This window comes from Protopterus annectens, chromosome 17.part0 (genome assembly GCF_019279795.1).
Source record: "Protopterus annectens isolate FY-2018-M chromosome 17.part0, PAN1.0, whole genome shotgun sequence".
Classification (NCBI taxonomy): domain Eukaryota; kingdom Metazoa; phylum Chordata; order Ceratodontiformes; family Protopteridae; genus Protopterus; species Protopterus annectens.
Window position 1 is genome coordinate 597,345,478 of NC_056751.1, and position 22,500 is coordinate 597,367,977.

Consider the following 22,500-nt stretch of genomic DNA (forward strand, 5'->3'; position numbering starts at 1 on the left):
CATTGTACCTCTGAACTCCTGACGTATACACACATTCAAGGGTACAACACCCCATTTAAGGTGTACCTTACAGAACAGCTATGGCTTTACATACCACAACATTAACATGCCATGAGGATTATTGAGCTCCGAAGGTTGACGTATGCGGCAGAACTATGGACACCACGACTGTACACATTTGCATACTGCATACTCAGGGGTGACCTCTGCTGAACATACAGCCCCCATGTCCACAACAATATTCGTGGATGTACTCCACATATGCGACATAAGCAAAATCCACTGGGAGCAACATGCTCATGGATATGTGCACACACGCAACGATGAGTGGGATGTGCTTGAGGGTTACATTCCCAAACCAGACACTCACCATGCTTTGGAACATGATTCCTATGTACATCACGCAGGGACACTCAGTAGCACTGTTCATGTGATACCTCACTTGGATGGGAGACACACATGTACGCCAGGGATCACTGCAGTGGCTGTACTGTGCAGAGGTGCAGGTAACACATGGCTCTGCTGTTCACAGACAGGACACTACCCTAGAGAGGTGCCACCGGTGTAAACACTGTAGTTGGGCTTACACATAGACTTGCCAGACAGCATAGTACCCCACTATGAACCTGTGAAGCTATTACATGTCCTTTGTGCATGGTTAATTGAGTATCTCTTCCATTTTGATTAGCTGTCATGCTGTTACAGTGTCCCGTGACTACAAGCCATATGTATCCTGTTATTGTATATTGTACATGCCAATAGACAATACCTTTGGTATGCATGATATGACTGTTATGCTGTGTAGAATATCTGACATATCTACCTACAATACTGTACATTACACATATTTTACATATTATCCCATAATGCAAAGCATACTTGCACAGCAGGACCACCTTAGGCATGTCATTGTCGTTATATGCCCATACACATGCCTACTGTGACAGTATATCAACATATACTATCCCCTGCTATGGCACATACTTGTTGGACATACCCTACCACTGATGGCGGGTGGTATGGAATTGTTCTGCTTAAAGCCCTCATGTAGCATCCCTTGTGGTGTCTGTGATGTTTACCTTGTGGCCCACTGCAGGACACACAATTTCTACAAGCGTTACTATGCTCAGCAAGACATCACTACATAATACCTTTTCCCACTTTATGCATTGCGGACACTTTTAATTAATACAAAACAGGCTATACATACACTAACATACTGAGTATTCTACATACCTTGTTAGCGTTCCGAACTTTTGTAACTATCTCTCTTACACTGTTTAAACAGTTCTATGGTATGAGCATACGGTTTGAATGTCTGGCAAGTCATCCTTATATACGTCTATACCTGTAACATGTGGTTTCCTGCAGCCAATTGGTGTTCCTGAGTAAATTATTACATACACATCAGCTGTGCAGCTACTCCATTCACCAATTACACGGTAACAGTGGGGTATAATTGAATTCTCCACTTGGGAGTTGCCCATTTGCCCTACCTTCGGGGAGACGGCCTGTATGTGTTTTGTTGTGTGTAATTGCAACTACTATGTGTAGAGACATAGATATTTTGGATTCATGTCCCCCGTGGATTGTGTGTGACGGCTAGAGTATGTGGTTCTACATGTGAGTGTACCTGTCATCTCAACTGTCTTATAAGGGACTATTGCAAACAAAACCTGTAACATCGCCGTCTGTTCCATTATACAATGGCTATGATTTCACATGGCACCTTTAAAAATGTGTCTCTCACAAGGTATGTTAACACTTCTGCAGATGTAATTGAGTGAGTGGATGTTTGTGCTGTTATTACAGTCTGTATTGCTATAGTTTCATGTGTGGGGATGTAGGTGGGTGTACGTAGCATATACAGGTTTGTGGGGCTTGCATTTCTACATATTCCATATATGTGTGTGGACGCCTTACCTAATTAAAGACCTATCAGTTAGTAGACTTTTGTTACGGGCATATACATAGGGCCATTGTTAATTGGTTTCTATATAGTATGCAGGTGAGGTTGATACTTCCATACCTCCGGAAATACAGCAATATGTAAAGGAATGTTACTAAATGACAGCTGTCCCGTGTATTTCTGTCCCAGATATTTGCACTCATTGCAGTTGTGTTGGTAACTGAACCTCTTTGTCATGGGTTGCCACCTTTTCAAATGGCCATAGTGGGACATTTGTGGACACACATTGGTGTTTACAGGCCGACACATACCCACGGTCAGTACACAGGATAGCACATACTTTTATCCTGAATACATACTTATTCTTGTAGGACTTTGGCTACTTATCATATTGCATGTAACATTTACGTTTCTTACATACAGGTAAAACTATTTAATGCAACTATTACATAATATATGGGACATAATTATATCCTACAATCTCAGACATTTGCCCTTTTTAATGTTTTATGTCAGGACACAACTGCCCAGGGAGGGGCTGTCCCTCCTAATGTGGGACAGGTGGTAACCGTATGCCTATGACTAGCTATAACCACACCTACCGTAATGATCTACCTCTGAGTTAGCACTAACAGACACATGATGCAGACACACACACACACATTACAGTCACATGGAAATGCACACGGCACCCTCAACACACACATACACAGGCTATGGCAATCACAAACACAGTTGAACACAGTACCTACGTGGACCACAACACCAGCAGCGGTAACCAAATGTCCCTTCATATCGTGATAATATTACTCACGGTTCTAGTGTTCCAGTACTGTGTTCTTTCGGTCTTTCAGCCTCGTGGTTACACGTGTCAGTATGTGACACATTCCATAGTTGTCAGTATCCTATTTATTTGTACCTCCATGGTTGTGTACATGTCGTTGACCTATCTATATATTTGCAGATATCGGTGAATCCGTATATATCAACATATATCTCTCTATCTGTATTATATATATATATATATATATATATATATATATATATATATATATATATATATATATATATCTGACAGAGAGAGTGACAGGCAGAATACACCTTTCATTGTGTACTTCTCGGTGTATACTGTTTCCTGGACTCCGCGCGTTAGTGTTTGAACCTGTCACATTACACACCTGCCATAGGTACATCTTGGCTACCATAGTGTTAGGTGATTGCGTACATGGTTGCGTGTTCTACTTCTGGCAGTGGTCGTTTTACCCTTCAGAGCAGGCACTATTAGTACAGGGGTGAATAATGCTGGTTTCACCTGTTCTGGACATCATTGACCGTGATCTGCACGATATTCAGAGAAGCTTAGCCCTGTTTCACGCATATCCATATAGTCATATTTAAATGACGCTTACCAGCACTGGGCAACGCATATTCTCGCTAACGTGTGCTAAACATGATCTGATGACCTGCATCCGACATGCATTATTCGTGCCTTCGGGATTACGTTACATCCCTTGCAGGACGTGGGACCGGGAACATGCACGATGGTCGCTGCATGTACCACTTGGGCATCTGGGATTTGTACATGTGTTATGGTGTTTTGTATGTGGACTGTACTACGGCTGTTACTCCATACTGCAATCACATGGGTAACTCAGTTAGTTTACATATGCATGAGTCCTATTAATGGTATGTCCATGTGATGTTTAATGGATGTGCTCCAGCATTGGGTATGTCTATCACAGTGAGCCACACACTATAATGTGCTACACCTTCAAACGACCGTAGGTGGAGCATGCTGGGGTGACAGATACCTGTCATAAGTACACGTCATGCCTTGACACGACATCCATGATTACATTTTGTGGAGCCCCTCATTAACGCACCAGGGAATCCGTGCAGAGTGTGTGGGGAACAGTGATTACACACATGGGATCCCGCAATTGCCTCTGCTCCACTGAGCGACACTTGGTTACTTGATGTTGTGGTGACAGCAGACACTGTTTGCCTCGATTGGTGTATGGCCTCTGACAATCGGGCGTGTACCTACCAATGTACCTAGGAACCTATACACACAGTACCAACATATGCTGATAGGTGCATGTACTGTTCAGGTGTTGGCATTCCTTGTTCCAATAGCTGTTGTGTGTACAGTGGTTGAGGGCTGCCTATGTAGGATTCACACAGTAGCCCACCTATACATTACAATTTACAGGTGGTCGTGTGTGTGTGCCATCCATTTTACTGTGTGTGCAGGTGGAGAGGTGTGTCAGTCCATAGGGGCCTACACTGTCAGAGTATGTGCTATATGTTCACTCTTTGCCAAGGCATAGGCATATTGGGCATGCCTCCATCTGCCTACTGGGGCTGGCACAGGGTGTTCGTGGTCTGAATCCCTCTGTGCCTGTGATGGCCTTGGCAATTGCGGTGGGCTATGAGGGCATTCACCATTTTGTCCCTGCTGCAGCTTTTTCCGTAGGATCATATTATGTAGCTTGGCACATACTATGAAGATGTGGGCACACATGCCTGGAGAGTACTGCAAGGGTCCACCAGATATGTCCAAGCAATGGAACCATGATTTCAGCATCCCGAACACACGCTCTATGATGATTCTGGTTTGTGCGTGTGCTTCATTATGGTATTCTTGCATGGGTGTGTGTGCATTTCTGATGGGAGTCATCATCCATGGCTCCAGTGCATAGCCAGCATCCCCCACAATGTGGCCATGTGGGATGTCCCCCCTGACAAATACCTGCTACAGCTGTGAGGCATGCCAGATATGGGAGTCATGGTAGCTTCCAGGGCTGCCAGCACACACATCCATGATAATGCCCTGGGCATTGCACACAACCTGGCAGTTGATGGAGTGGAATCCCTTGCGGTTTATGTAGCGCCTACCATGCTCACCGGGTGGTGACTTGATATGTATGTGCGTGCAGTCTATCGCACCCAGTACCTCCGGGTAGTGTGCCACATGGTGGAAGTGATGCATATTGCTGGCCAACTCCTCCTGAGTTCAGGGGAAGTATATATGCTCATTGGCATGTGGTAACATGGCATCCAGGAACTGGTGTAGTACCCTGGATGCTGATGCCTGTGAGATCCCCGTTATATCTCCAGTTGGCCTTTGAAAGGTACCTGTGGCTAGTATTCGCAAGCTTACACATACCTTCGTGTCCACCGGGATGGGTTCCCCTCTGTTGTTTCTGGATCTCAGGTGTGGCTGACACAGCTCAACTATTTGCTGTAAGATGTCCCTGTCCACCCTGTAACGCTCTACTATCTCCAGATCATGTAGCCCCTGGTGGGTTACCCTTGGTCTGAACACTCTTCTCCTCCTCCGGGGCCTGCGGTGGTTGTCAGCATCATCCTCCACAACACCATCAGTCTCTAACACATGGTAATGAATCACAGCTATGGCAGCTCCCAACATGTACATTTTAAAAGTTCCCCGTATGTTTACACCTATGGTGCAGTGTTTGGGAATGCACAGGTGTGTGTGGGTTGCTTTCACACTTTATACTATTGTGCTGTGAACACCAATGATGTCATAGGGTGTGTATGTACGATCGTAGCTACAGAGTATCTTATGTGTTTTATGACACAGGAACTACTATTGTGGTGCCTTTGGTGTTGAATTACATTTGGCTGCCGTGGATTACCTCTTGCCCTTCCCTTTACATTTCTTCATGTTTCACCTACCATTTTCTGGCATGCATCCAGCAGCCTGCTTTCATTTGTACTTTCCTAGACCTGGCTTATCTTGCGTAATGTGTTCTATTGCCGGTCTACTGCAAGTTTGCTTTGCTCTGCTATGACAGTTCTCCTTTCTTTGCAATCCGACACCTCCCCTATCCTGTTTTGCAGGTTTCTGTGAGCAGACTTGTCAGCTGCTGTCGATTGCCTGCTGTGAGTTAATAGGTGTTAATTGCTCAGTTGTACTCCAGTTACCCTACTGCAGCATTTCCTTATTTTCTTCCCCTGACCTTCCTGTTTGTGCTATGGTGAGTGGCGCATGCATCCGCTTACCGGGTTTCGGGCACTTTTTCATCCCCGTACACATGTGCTTTCGGGCACCATATGTGCTCTCAGCTAAACGATGCTATACCTACCTCCCCACACCTGTCCAGTGGCTTTGCTTAGCAACGGACAGGCCAGATTTGCATTGCTCCAATGTGCTTACAGCTATGGTGGCACACCCCACTGCTGATGTCATGTATACCTCTGAGCCACTCCTCGGTGTTGTAGCGCTGCGCCGTATGGTACATCCTTAATCCGGTGGGCCGCTTGCAATTCAGTATTACCTGCCTCATTTGCATGGCATTGACTACTAATTCATAGTTACCGCACTGAACACTGTCACAGACCCTTAGCAACCCTTGCAGCTTGGTTGTGGTGTACCATGCATACCATTGAGTATTATGGTGAAATCCTGATTTGTATTACATTGCGATTTTATGACATTTGTATATATTTTCTTTGTGTTCCCATTTGCGCACACATGCCCTGCAGTTGTACTTTGCGTTACTGTGGACATGACATTAAATGTTGTTTTTTTGGTGTTCTGCATCTTTTCTTATGCCATTGGCTGTATATTTAGCCATTGGCATATGTTAACTTTGTAATACATGAGTCTGGTCCACTTTCATAGCTCCGATGTTCTGTTTGGAAAAAATGTAAACCGTGTTTTTTGGTTTACATTTCTGTGGGCTTACACTACGCCTGCACCACTTCATGAATCACTATGTACCTTCATTTGCATGGTGCGGCACTGTGCATGGGGTGATTAGCATATCTAAGCCGAGGGCTGTGCAGTTCTGGCGTACGCCAGTAGTGCACATGGAATTGGATCGTACCTGAATCGCTCGGCAGCCATATTTGGCATTATACCACCTACGCGGCGCAAGCTTCATGAATCCCGGGGTAGATCTTCAAATAAAGAAGTTTAGCCCTCCTAATAGTAACACTTATCCCAAACAAGCAGATGGAAACACAGGTCTGATTTAACCTAAAGTTAAGGTTATCCATGCTAAGACAGATGTTGCTGCCTGTGATCTTACTTACACTAATTGGTGTCTGTTCATTTTTTTTTTATTTTATTTTATTTAACATTTGTTTACCAGGAAAGTCTGACTTGGAATGAGCCCACTTTCAGGGGAGGCCCAGGAAGAAATGCTCCAGATGTGCATGTCTTTGTAACGTGGGAGGAAACTGGAGTACCCGGAGGAAACCCACATGAATGCAGGGAAGACATGCAGCCTCCACACAGAAGGCACCCCAGCCAATAATTGAACCAGAGAACCTCTTGCTGTGAGGTGACAGCACTAACCCCAATACCACTGTGCCATCCATTTTTATCTTTATTCCTCTCCCAGATGTGAAAAACAATGTGTGTGCTTTCAGAAAACATTAACTTTTAGCCTTAAAGAAACCAGTGCTTGGCTTTTTTATTGCCCTGTAATCAGTTTGTCTCCATAGTAATGTAAGAGAAAAAAGACGAATGTAGCCCCCAGTTGCAGGCTTCTAAGGACATGCTGAAACATTTATTGCTAAAGGAAAACTTTTCATCGCATTCATTGTGTTCTCTTATTGACTTGCTTCCATTTAAAACATATTAGATTAAGCCAAGGGTCTTAATCCAGATATTCATGTATGCAAAAGTTAGAGAAATCATATCAGTTCTACATATATTATGATATGTGTACTTTTGAGCCCCACCATAGCTCAACAACCCAAGATTACGGCCTATTAACTTAAACATGCTTTGTTCAAGCCTTTTTTCCCTTTTTGCATTGTAATGCCACCTTTCTTAATACTAAAAAAATAAGAAAGAAAGATAAATGCATGTTTACTTTAATATCTTTAGCACATACAACTTAAAGGATAGCCACACCCACAGACTCAAAAAACATTATTCTTCATGGTTTGTTACTTCCTACATTTTAACACCACTCTGGGACTATTTACAGGTTTTTAAATATTTTTATATGCAATTTCTGAGTCTGACCACATGGTGTCTAGCATCTTGAAGTAATTCTAATTGTTTAGTCTGCCTCTAGGTATCCCACAATGCAGTTTTTGCCTGTAAAAAGTTACATCATGGCAGGCCTCTTTCTTCTTAAAGCTCCTGTCACTGTATTGCTTTTACATGCATACACTGCTGTCTTTCAGTCAGTTTTAAGTAACATTTCATGTCATTCAATGACTATTTAAAACACAAACAGTGCAGATGCTACAGAACAGACTTTCAAAGTGCTTTTTACTGCTGCTTCTTTTTAAAATGGCTAAACTGCAATTTTTTGTGAGGCCTGAATTGTACTACTTTAACTCATCTCCCATCCCCCTTCACACCTAACTTCCCTAGCTGTCAAAGTGCTAAGGGTAAGTTGAGCTGTTACCTACGACAATTGACAGCTCACAGCAGGAGACTTGACTCATGTACTGTTTCCTTGTTCTAGCCTTTATGTTCTGTATGGGTAGGGGAAGGACCAGGGAGCATGGGTGGGTTTTTAGGACGGTCATGGTGATATCAATTGAGAGGGAATTGGCCAGAAAACTACCTGTATTCAGTGGCCTTGATGGCATCAATGAATTGGAGACTTTTCCAGGGTGAGATAAAAGTTTTTTGAAAGTGAAACCACCACAGTACAGTAAGGTACTGTTCTAGTTGAGAGAAAGAGTCAATTTAAAATATTTTAAATGCTGTGTTTTTGTTTATTCATAGCAGGGCCAGTAAATAGGGAGAAAAAGGACAGAGAATTTGAGCATTTAATAGTAGAATCCCATTGTTGTCCTTTAAAATTATTTACTATAAATTGTGCAATTTATATAGTGAAAAAGCTTTATAGAAATTATGTTAACAAAAGTAATTGTTTTGCTTACAGTTACCCTTTTCCTTTCTCTTCCCTTCCTCTTAGTGTCTTCCAGACATTAATAGCATGAAGTGACACAAATGCCTTTCAGGTCCCCACAAGTTTAGTAAAGTCAACAAAAGTCCATTCTTTCTACCTTTTCTTGTGGAACCGTAGTTCACAAATGTGATTGATACTTTGTAATGGCACATTTATTCACTAATTCCATGTTGATGGTCTTCTTCCTGTTCATCTTCATCTGTCAACTCCAGATACTGGTTCAGTAACAAGGTACTCCTGATTTTTCAAATCAACTCCTATGCTCTTCTTTGTCTCACAAGAATTTTCCTTTGGAACATTGGAAATTATTTCACTGGCAACATCTCTCTATGTGCTTTATTACCTGAAGAATGAGAAACAGACTTACCTTCTGCTTGATAGCTCACTTTTTGTTTGACAAACTTTTGTATTCCCTTTTTTACCTTGCTGTGCATTAGCAAATTATTTTGATTCTCCAGGAAAAATATTCTAAAGAAAGCAGGATACGTCAGTTTGAATCTCATACCTGCCTCTCAACATTCCCTGACTGCTGGAATAAATGTGTTTCTTTTCCTGGTTTACAGTGAATAATCATTTTCCACAACTATTAATATTTTGCCCTTCTGCCACAGTTTTGTCAGGATCAACTATTTTTACTGGTATGATTGTATCTTTACTAATACAGGTCTTGGTTATTTTCTCTTGGCCACGTTTGGAGCATACACACAATGTGCCCTTTCAATTAAAAAATACTAATGTGGAATACCAGTCCTGTTGCTTATTTGTGCCTTCATAAAAAATAATAAAATCTGTTACTTCCAGTTTCTCTGGTACAACAAAAAAATCTCATGTTTACCTATATACTCCTTCCTCTAATTTTATCATTTTGTGAAACATCTCTTCTTGAGCAGTCTCATAATCAGCCAGCCTTTTCTTCATTTTGACTTCTGATTTTTGCAGTTTTATCAGTTATCAGAATATCTATTTAAAGCTTATTCTATTTTTCCAGCCTTTTGTTATTTGAGTTGAAATGTTTCAGTGTTTTGTTTACTTTATTCTGCTTAGGTTCATAGATAAGACTAGGCTAACTGCCCTTGTGGGCCATTTTAAGCCTAGCCAATTACCCCATGTGAGAATCAAACCCTGCCCATTGTGTCTGCAAGGCAAATACCTTGACAATTATGCCACCCTCCCCACCCATGCTGTAGATTACTGGAAGCCATTGTCTTTCCCCAAAGCTGGAGCTTGAACTGTTTTTTTCTGAACAGTGGCAATATTATCCCCAGTCAGTGTTTTCTCTTCACCTTTTCTGGTTGATTTTTTTTCAGGCTGTCTGAGTTTCTTCTTTGCTGGCATCCAGGCAGTGTACTTACTAGCCAGTAACTGAATTTACTAAAAGTAACAGAGTTCCTAGCCCTTGAATTTTAGTTTCTTTTATCACACTGAGAGCAGAAATTAAACTGTTGATCAGTGTGCAACCATCTTGGAAGTCCCCAGTGAAGAAATAATGTTAGAAATTAAAAAAAAAAAGATGGCTGTGGTGGAAGGAATGGGGAGTGTAATTAATGAATAATAGTAAAGTATTATATATTGCAAAAGTGTATAATACAATATGATAAAAGAAATGTGTAAATATTGCACAAAAGATGTATAAATGAAACATTCCCTACTCTTTTTAATAAATGCCATGGGATCTTTTACATTCACCTAAGCTACCAACATCTCAGGCAGATGAGAGCTCAGTTTAGCATCTGATCAAAAAACAGCACACTTAGGAGTGCAACATCTCCTTTATGCTGCCATACAATGTCAGTATCAGAAAATAAATCCAGATACCTGGATTGGGAATAGAACCTACAATCTTCTGATCTTCCAGCACCAGAGGCAGAAGTGTTACTTGTTAGACAGCTGACACTGTTAATGCAGCATGATAATGAGACTGTTTGAGCGCCAAGGTAAACCTAAAATTATATAGTGTACCAGTGTCACAATAAAGTAATATTTATTTATTTATCTGTCTATGTATGTATTGTCACTCTTCTGGTCAGGATAAAACAGAAGAACAGTTGTGGGTTTGGTTCAAGCAGCTTTATTATGCACAAACACATCAGGATTGAGACTTAGTAACTTAAACTTAAATAAATGTATAAACAGACTGACTACTACACTCATACATGTTAACAATCTGGCTGTTCTCTCAAAATGGCACTGCTGCCTGCATGTGCTCACTATTTATATGCATGTGCCTACACTTGAAAATGCTTCTTAAGTGCTACCAGCACTAAACATCATATAATGAAACAACTCCAGTACTTATTAATAATGCCCATCGCTCCAGGCATGTCTAAAGGTCAGTTCCCTGTACATTCTCCTATTAACCTGGTGAACTTGGGCATTTTCAGGCAGTGTAGCAACTGCCTCATGTACACAGGCAACCCTCTCTTCTTACCTCCCAACACTCAGACTTGTGAGAAATGCACCTATATATCCAAACTGGAAGCCATGCACTCTCCAGCCAAGACCAGAATAGCTAGTCAAGAGGAGATGGTCAACACTTGCACCACACCACATACAACACATAGCCCTCCAGAACACCCACCACCACAGCCCTCACATAACAACACAAACCACACACCAACCTTTGCAGAGGCTCTCAACAGAAACCTACCCAAACAGCAGTGATCTCCAAGACAGAAACACACTCAACCACCATAACACAGCACAAATCCAAAGACACATAGCTCACCTACACAGTATGCCCCTCAACCCAAGCCCTCAGGGCAAAACAGCATGCCCAATATACTAATCATATGAGATTCAATAGTGAGGCACACTGATATCCCACTCACTATGCTCAATAAGGAGAAGGTAACAGTCAACTGTCTGTTGGGTACCAGGATCCGACACATAACACACGCATTCAGGTCACTCCACAACAAGTACAAGTATGACTCTGTCATTGTCCATGTGGTTGTGAATGACCTGAGATGTACCTCCCTGGACTACATGAAAAGCGACATGGAGGAGCTCTTTGATTACGTGGCCCAGGCAGGTATGACCCTAGCCCTGAGCAGCATCCTACAATCGCCCAGAGAATGATACCACAGTACAAGCAGAAAATGATTGACTTTAATAATTGGCTAAGTTTCTGGTGTCATTCTAAGGGGATCCAGTGTCTGTCTGCTTGGGAGGACATGATTGACTGACCTCGATACTTTGCCAGAGATGGCCTGCATTTGTCACCCCTGGGTTTTTGGATACTGGCTAAGGTTCTTGCCACCCCTATAGTGCCTTTTTTAGGATGTGGTCCAAAGACCAATGTACCACCATAACAGCTATAAATAAATACAATCTGGGGGTCATGCTGCTCAGTGCTAGGAGTCTAAATCTCAAGATGCACTTGCTCGAAGCCCTCCTCAAAATGGAGAACGTTGACATCTCTGCTGTAATGGAGACTTGGTTTAAAGCAGCAGAAAGTACCCCTGTGCTACCAGGCTATAACTCTTTCCACACCTTTAGGCCTCAGAACGTGGACCAAAGCTCCTGGTGTCTCCATATTTATTAAAGATATGCACATCTCCAAACTAGTAGCACAGCATAAAGCATCGGAGATACTTCAGGTACAACTAACATTGAGCAAGACAGCGATTCAGATCGTAGCCTGCTATAGGTCCCCAACCATGTCCCAAGACTCTCACTCCATGTTCTTAAGTGCCCTGGAAAATATTAGGGTCCAAGTCCAACCCAACACCATCATACTGGGTGACTTTAACTATCCCTCCTTTAACTGGGAAAACTACTCATGCACAATACACTTGCCCAATGTTTCCTGGAATTCATTAATTTCAATGTCCTGGTGGTTCCAGTTCATTCTTACCCCCACTAGAGGGTGCAACATCCTTGACATGGTTATTACCAACATGTGGGATCGTTGCTCTACAGCAATAGTCAATTCCTCCCTGGTTAGATCCGACCACAAACTAATCATCATGGAAATCCATATCCCACCCACACCCCCCACAAAAGTAACCACCATGAAAAACTTCTCCAAAGCTAACATTGGGCTCCTAAAAACAGAGGTGGCTAACTTCACGGCACACATGCAAATGGAGAATAGTTGTATGACTGCCGATTCATACACCAATGCACTGTATGAACACGTACATAAATGCATGGAACTAGCCATACCCAACAGAACCAAGATACTCTCCTCCAAATAAAGAAGCCCCATCTGGTGGTCCCCTGCCATTAACAAACTCCACAACAGAAGGAAGAAACTGTTGCAGAAAAAGGTGAAGTCCCAAGACTGGAAAAACTCCCTTATTAGCCTTAACAAAAAGTTGAGATCCCTCATAAAATCCTCTAAAGCTAGCTATGAAGGCAGAATTGCAGCAGATACTAAAGACAACCACAAGGCCTTCTATAGCTGTGTCAGGAATCTCCACAGCAATACCCAGAATTTCTCTGAGTTACTGCACAATAGTACCTCCTATACTGAGCCAACAGATATTGCCAACATACTGGCCGACAGATTCAGTGCCAACCTTACCCCTCCCCCCTAAGGACCAATCACAATACCGGAAAAATGCCAGGCACCCAGCATTACTGCTGCACAGGTTAAAGCTACATTGTCCAAGGCCAGGAATGCAGCTTCCATGGGACCTGACAATATCCCTGACTGTGTTCTACGTGAACTACAAAGTGAACTGGCACCACACCTGTGTGCCCTGTTCAATCACAGCCTCATCTCAGGCTTTGTCCCTTCCACATGACACACTGCTACAGTCATCCCTCTCCATAAAGGGAGCATGACTACAGACCCTGGGAACTATCACTCCATCAGCCTGACAAGTCTGATCTGCAAGGGTATGGTGTGTATCATCATGGTCCTAATTAATAAGGATATAGGGAATCTCCAGACTCTGGACCCAATGCAGTTTGGTTTTGTGAAAGGCAGATCATGCCTGCTCAACCTGGTAGACTTCTTTGAGTCAGTCAGCAGAGCTGTGGGTGAGGGCAAGGTGTTTAAAGCCTTTGATACCATTCCCCACTCAGGAATTATAGATAGACTAACCAAACTAGGCATCAACCACTATATCACTAGTCTAGATGGGTTGCAAATTGGCCACAGATAGATCCCACAGTGTGAAAGTAGCAGACTCTAAGTCAGACTGCTGACCAGTTACGAGTGGAGTCCCACAAGGATCAGTCCTGGGTCCTCTCCTGTTTGGCATCTACTTCTCAGAAGTCCAGGCCAACACGGGGGAACTCTGGCTGAGCAAGTTAGCAGATGATTGCAAGCTGAGAGCCATTATTAACTCCCGAAGTGATGCAGACATTCTTTAGAAAGGCCTCACTGAGACAAACAACTGGTGTCAAAGCCATGACCTTAAGCTCAATGCCAAAAAAATGCATCGTCATCTCCTTTGAAAAAAACTCACTTTTTAGTATAAAAATATTTGAAATACATTTTAATAAATATATGTATAAAATTACAGGCATTTACCAAGGATATTTGATGTTAGACAGCTACTTATGTATTTTTAAAATTATCTTCATATTTATGTACATTTTAGTCTTTTTAAACAGAATTTAGATTCTTATATAAGTGTTTTACACAAAATGGTGGATAGTTAATGCCCTGCCAATGAAAATTGTTTACCAATTAAGTAATTAGTATTTATACAGAGATTTTTACTCAGTATGCATTTTCCATCTGAAGAAGTCTGTTTGGAGATGAAAACGCTGTTCATTACTCTGTTAAAGCATTGTGTATGTACGTGACCCGAAGGGGTATTTTTAAGAGTTTTTATCTTTTATGAAGTGGAGTGACTATTAAATATTTTTATTGCATCCAGAGGTCTTTGTGGGCTTTTTCCAAGTGCTTAGAGGCTTTTGAACATTGTTGTGGTTATTTAAAGCACTGTAGCCCAGTTTTGCTTGCAAAAAATCAGTTACCACAAATTACCACATCAATGGTAGTCCACTGAACACTGAAGGCGTTATAAGAAAGCTGGGGACACAGGTTGACAGTAGGCTCTCCTTCAACCATCACATTGCTACTGTGGTCAGAAAGTCCTTCTGTGTGACTCATCTCATTAGCAAGGGTTTTACATCAAGGAAGAAAGAGGTTCTCATCTCTCTCTACTCTTCCCTCATTAGAGCAATCATCGAGTATAATGCCCCATTTGGCATGTACCTCACTAGACACGTGCAACAGCTGGAGAGGCCACAAATGTACCTCACAAAGAGGGTCCTAGGCCTTAAACACATGTCCTACATGGACAGATTCAAAAAAATGCCAGCTTTTCTCTGTCTCATATCACCTACTAAGAGGTGATCTTTGCTTGACTTACAAAGCCATGTCTGACTCAGCTTTGTTAGAAATGCTATAGCTAATGAAATCCAAATCCCTCCACACCACACACTCCAGAGACCTCAACCTCATTACCACAATCAGCAGAACACACTGGAGGGACAGGTTCATAACCCAGAGACTGCCCATGATATGGAATAGACTTCCCATACATGTCAAGCAGAGCACTTCACTTGCCCTCTTTAAGAGAAATCTTGACGAGTGAATGGGAAATAGAAAGTTCACCCCGGGATCACTCCAGTGGCTCTACTCAATAGAGGCACTGGGAACTAACTTCAGGCAGCACAAAGCCAGGGCAATTCTATGGGCTAGGCTTGTAAAGGAACCAGGGCCATTAGCCTAGTGCACATCTATGAACCTAAGTTACAACTCACACCCTGTTCTACATGTACATGTATGTATGTGTGCATGTATGTTTGTTTTCTGGGGTAGAGCACTGATCTCCATGGACCTTTTTCAGACTCAGCTTGGGAGCAGTGTCTGGTTAAGTGACTTGCTCAGTAGGTGAATAACTGAAGAAAATGCTTACATTGGAAGGTACTGAGTAGTTTCAGAACAAATGGAATAGTCTGCACTGTTCCTTAAACAAGACAGCGCCATAAGATTTTGTAATAATTTCAGATACTTATCTGATGCCCAGACTGGATGAGCTGATAGAGACACTAGCGCATGCAAGGTTATTGATCACCCTAGATTTAACCAGGGGACGCTGGCAGATTCCCCTTATCCCTGACACCAAACAGCATTCTGTTTCTCTGGAGGTCTTTCATTATACTATCTTACCCATTGAACTTCACAAAGCTGCTTCCACGTTTCACAGACTCATGGATAAATGTCTACAATCTTCATGCTAAATACTCAGCTGCATACCAACTTCATGATATAGTAATTTGTTAAGAATATTGGGAATGACACTTCATTAACAATGACTGGCTAGCCAGGTCACAGCAAGCCATCATTTGTCCAAGGCAGGTCACCTCAGACTCAGATTTCAGTGGGGGATGGGGGAGGTGGGGAACTTGTAGGGACAGGATAGTTCAGGAGGGTTAAGGTGAGTTGGGCTGTTCTTGGAGGTAATTGAAAAGGCTGGGAACAAAGCAGATCAGTCTTTTTTATCTTTACTTTGGCAGTTTTTCAGTGTTTGAACAATGTGGGTGATCTTTGGCTTTCCAGTTTGAACAATGTCAGTGATCTGTGTGAACAAGGTAGGAGCCTTTTTGATTTTGTCTGAGAGTTGAGGTTGAGAACTTTTGATGTTGTGCATCAGAGAAAAGGTTAGTTTTGTTATTGCTGAAGTTTAAAGACATTTTGGTTTAAGGGCATGTAGGCAGATTTTAAGTTAAGTATTTGATTTAATGGTTTTAGTTTGAGTAATCTTGTATCTTCAATTCAGTTTTTAGTTTTGAAAGGCCTGGAGATTAGGTTATAAACAGGCTGGAGGATGAAAGATGTATTTAAAGATATCAGGCTAAATTTAAATGACAGAATAGGTTTAAATTAATATTTTCAGCCAGGGTTTGCTATGGGTTTAAGGCTCACTTAAGGGGAGAAACAAAGGCACGCACAGGCTTAAGTGAGGCTTGTGGTTTAGGGATGAGCTGCAAAAGGTTTTAGCAAAAGCTGCAATTGTTTTCTCAGCAAACTAACAAACAATTTACATTAAGCTTACAGTAGCTAACAACAATAGTATATTAAAACAAAAACAAGAAAAATAAGGATTTAAGGTGACCTGTGAGTAACATGGCTTTGAATAATTCATGGTAGGACTAGTTGAGGCCTGCAATTAATTGGGTGGCTGGGGCCTGTAAGGGATCATATGGCAAGGCTAGTGAGTTGGGGGCCTGCATGGATGCTTAATACAACATAAACAATTTTTGGTTCACTAACTTGTTGGTGCTTAGTGCAAAGTAAATCATGTCTGGTTAACTTCTCAGAAAATAAAATAATAATAATAATAATAATAATAATAATAATAATAACAATAATAATAATAATTCATCTGGTTGGATCAATAAAGTTAAGCTAGGCCTTAGGGGATTTACAGCCATTTGCAGGTAGTAAATGAGTAAAATGGGTAGTTGTGGATAGAGAGGTTTGGCAAAATATGGAAACTCTTTTGTTCAGGACTGCAAAAGCCCATGGTTGCATTTGATAACCCTGTGGATTTATTTGTTTTCTATTTAATTATTTTACCTGCTTACTAACACATTTCTAAACCTTGGTGGAGAAATTAGCAGTTGAATGGTGGTGATTCTATGGCTAGGTAGCATTGTAACCACTTCAGTTTTAGTGAATAAATAAATAAATATATATATATATATATATATATATATATATATATATATATATATATATATATATATATATAGTATTAGGAAGAAGAAAAAGAAGGGTAGAAGGGTGGGGGAAGGTAATGGAGCAGTTCACAGAAATTCCTCAGTAAAGGCTGGAATATTTCACTTGAGGGAAAAGCTTTTATTTGTTGGTTATATTTAGTTATATTTTTGTTTATCACTGCAAAGTGGCTTGGAGGAACAGAAAACAGATTTAAGGCATATCCCTGTTTAAAGAAGGAGGATTATTTCTAAAAGGGCAAACGTTTCATTTTAGCTGCTAAATTCAAGATAGGATCTTAGCCCATGTCTGTAACATTTTCTGCAAGAATAGAAAATATAGCTTGCAGTTGCTGCAAGCAGAGAGCCCCCCCCCATTTCCTGCTAGTAATTAGGTTTTATAAGGATAGGTTTGGCAGAGTCAAAATAGATCAGATAGCAGTATGCAGCTACAAAGAGAGAGGGAGTAGTTTTATGGCACTCCACGTACAATTCTTGGGAGGAATGCTTTACAGCTTTACCTTGCTAATTTTAGGGCACTGTGAATGCCTTGAGTTGTAAAACTTTTTTAACAGCCATTTTGTTGACTCGCATATCTTGTTAAGTTGATAAATGTGCAAACACACTGTCTGCCTTTGGATATCCACATCAGTTTGGTGGCATGAATTCAGCAATACAAATAAGAAAGCTTAGACAGGTAGAAAGAGGCAAATGATACTTTTCAGTACTCCAGATTTACTTAGAAATCAGGCATGTGCATCTGTTAATAATAATAATAATAGTAATACTTCAAGCTGATAGTCAGAAGGTCCACTGTGTCATTAGGAAGATGTTGCAGCATTCCTTTCAACTTCTAGGTTCAAGAATTCTGTACAAAACCGAATAACTTTAGAAGTGTTAATGAAGTTCATTTAAAACGTTGATAGAGGATCACAGTTTCTGCAGTAGTGTGCATTTTCTGAGTAATAAAAAGTAAGAAACACTAATATCTGGCATTATTATTGACTGGCTAATTAGGACACTGCGGTGGTGGTGGTGCTGCGGTAGCATTGTCACCTCACAGTTAGACGTTGCACGTTCGATTCTCAGTTAGAGTGTCTTCTGTGTGTCGACATGCGTGAATGGGTGTTCCTTCATTGAAGGGTGTGTGTTAGGCCCGGCAAGCCAGCACGTAAAAAAAAAATCTACTGCCAATCATTAGCGGACTGGAGTTCTGCTGTGGCGACCCCTAACCGGGAAAAGCCGAAAGACAGTTTTATTGATTGGCTAATTTAAAAAAATCCCTCTAGCATTCACTTGGGATGTTGAGAGGGGTAATTTAATTGTCATGCAGGCTGAGTCATACTGGTTATATGGTTTAGCTTCTTTTATGGTAAATTGCTAGTCAGTAACAGTGTGTTAAGCATACCGCTCAACAGATTTTCACAGAATGTCCAGATTTTTGCCTCATATTTTGGTCTGTTCCTCATAAAATTTGTGTTTTTTTTGACAAATCATTGGGATGGCTTAAGTATTAAAGTCAATAAATAATTACAGTCATTTGAGTATTAGACTTCATATCCTTCAGAAAATGTATGATAACACTAATTCTGTTATTCTAGCAACTTTATAAGTTTATAAGAGCTGTATTTAAAATGTCGCCTCACAGTAAGACGTTGTCCGGTTCGATTCTCAGCAAGAGCATCTTCTGTGTAGAGACATGCGTGAATGGGTGTACCTTCGTGGAAGGTTGTGCGTCAGGGCTGGCAACTCAGCATATAAAAATGTACTGCCAATCATTAGCGGACCGGAGTCCCGCTGTTGCGACCCCTAACCGGGAAAAGCCGAAAGACACAAACATTTAAAATGTGTCCCTATTTTGGGGCCTTTGTCCCCCCATTTTGTCAGACTTTGTCCAGATTTCTTGCAGTAAGAGGTTGAGATGTATGCTGTTAAGATAGATTGTCAGCATTTTTCAACTAACTTTTGTATTATTCTGCAGATATCTATTCGGAGCGCTTCAGGAAGAATGGGTCAGGAGCATACCTCTCAACCATACCGAATTCCTCAGTATTTCCTGGTTTTGAGGGCAAAATAATGGGGTGTCACGAATTTCCGAGTGGTCCCTTCAAATCTTAATTTATTTTGTGAAGATAGTCTAATGCACCGTTCCATAAAATCAAGTAGAATCTTTATAGCAAACAAGTTAGAAACACCTTAAAACAAGGTTTTCACTCATCTTACAAGTGGAAATCATCAACATAATGTAGTTAAAGCAATGTCACCACTTATAACAAACCAGCTGATTGGAAAATGCAAACATTCAAACAAGACTGCACCCTTCATAAAAATGTAGAGGTTACTGTACAGTAAAACATCATAAGACAAAGTCAACACTTTCATTTACAGCAAGTGTACTTCTCTAAGCTGATGAAACAACGTGGGTTAGTTTACTAGCCAGCTCCAGTGAACTGTAATACATTGATGATAGAATCTGTAGCCTGACTTCTTGGAATGTTTGCTTTTCCTGAAATTAGTCTGCAGCAAGTCCCATTACTAAATTTCATAACTGAAACATATCAGACTCAGACAATACAGGAAACTTCAACCACTGCTACTTACTAAAAACAGCAGATCTTGATGAAAACTGCAATCCACATAACTACGTCCTGTAAAAGAATACGGCTTTCGTGTATGAAACACAGTTAAGCTAAGTCATCTTCAGAAAGTCTCAACCTTAACAAACTATTGCATTCAATTAAATGATATGTATATTCATGCTTGTCAACCAGCACACATTGACGTGAAAATTGAATACCAAATATCACACAACTCTTGCTGCTACTATTAGTAGGAATAATGAAAACTACTCACAAAAACGTTTAAAAACAGCGAGCGACAATAACAATATGAAAAAGCAAGTTACCTAAGCTGAGACATTGCAAAAAATGTAGACCTTAAGGAAATGTATTGCAAAATTCTACCAGAAAAGGCCATTTATTTTTGCTTTGCATGTTTGTCACATAGTGTAGCTTTCTGTGCTCTATACAACTTCAAAAACCAGGTGCAGTCTTATCTAATAGATAATGAGATTCTTGGTGTGGTCCGATTTTCAATTTTTATCACTCAGTGAAAACTGAGGTTGGGATCCTCTGCCTGACTTGATTATCTTAACATATAATCTGTAGTACATAGCATGTGTGGTAGTGAGGTAAGACCCTTTTTGTTGTTAATGAAAATGGACTGAACAAGATATCCACACAATTCCTTAATCTTAAATACGAGTCTCAAAATTGGCACTGAAACTGGAAGTCCCAAAGAGCTTCACGAGGCATTTCAGCTTCCTTACTGCAGGGGTGCTATATAATCAAAGGCAGTGCTTTGGCATGTATTGTTTAATTCCATTGCCATTCACTCTATGGTTGTTAACAGCATTGCGTTACTTAGGAAGAAAAGTACTACGGGTAAATAGGCTTTTGGAGGTATGGTGGTAAATTATTTTAGTTATATGTTTAATTTGATTTTATATATATATATATATATATATATATATATGTATATGTATATGTATGTGTGTGTGTATTTAATGCTTTATAATGTCTGGCTAGTAAAGCATAGAAATGCTGATTCATTGTTTTATGGCTTATAGATTTATTTAGTAAGGACTACATTTATTTATTTTTTACAACACGGAGAGAAACACAGTGCATGTTTGTTTTCTTGACTGTCAGAAAATGTTTCAGTTATGTTACTTACACACAACAATGGTTCCCACGGTTGACTGAACGTTAAAGACACGCAGGTAGGTGCATGCATGTGTGGGTGTTCCTTCTTTGAAGGTTGGCATTGGGCTGGCAACTCGACACCATAAAAATCCACTGCCAATCATTAGCGAGTCGGTGCTCCGCTGTGGCAGCCCCTAACCGGGAAAAGCCCAAAGACTTTTACTTACACACAACAATGGTAGTAAAACCTGATTAATTCAAATGCGAGCTGTGTGAATTGTTTACTCTGTGAATTGCATTTATTAGCCTGTGAAAGTAAGCTATACTTCTATAATGTGCAGATTTTTGTCAGACAACACAATTCTGTTTGCTTTCTGGTATTTGCAAGCTCAACTTGAAAACATTTTTGTGTTTTGGAAACTGTGTACTTGATCCTGTAGCCAGGGCCAGGCATAATCTTTGTACTTAGCAGCACTATATGCTTCCCCCTACACATCTCGGAAAGATTATGGATTACTGAGGTTACTTTGAACATGTCTGTAGCTGTCCAGTCTTAACACCTGCATCACAGATTTATGCAACATTTGTTTAATAAAGATAAGCTTGTTTTATTTAATTTATTAAATGCCTGTTAACCAGAGTAATTGATTAATCCTTTTTGATCCGTTTTCAACCACTATTTATATTATGTAGTGCGGAGTCAGATAAAATATACATAGTATTAATTTTCAACGACAGATATTAATTTTGAGCAGCAAAGGCTAAGTGACTGATTAATCCATATTAACTCATTTCAGCCAGTGTCTAGACCATGTACCACAAAGATGGATAAAAACATATGGTATTTGCAATGACATAAATTGTGGTGAAGATGCAAAGGCACTGTTTGTTAGTGCCAACTATCATCCACAATCACAGCACAAATTGTACACGATAGGATATCACATAAAATCATAGATTTGTAGATGCAGTTATGCATTTAGGGGGCAGCAGTTGAAAATGAAGTGGTTTAAGTACGTGACCATTTGAAGAGATGTACTCATAGCCTTATATTATTGCATTCTTCTGCACACCTTCCTTTCAATCTGTCAGAACAAGAAATCTGGACAAACCCAATGTTGGGACAAAGGCCCAAAAATAGCGACAGATTTTAAATATTACTCCTGTAAATTCAAATAGTTGTTAGAATAACAGGTTTAGTTGTATTATCTGAGGGATATGAAGTCTGAAATTCAAATGTCTGCATCATTTATTATTATTTAGTGACTTCAGTCTTCATGTTGGTATT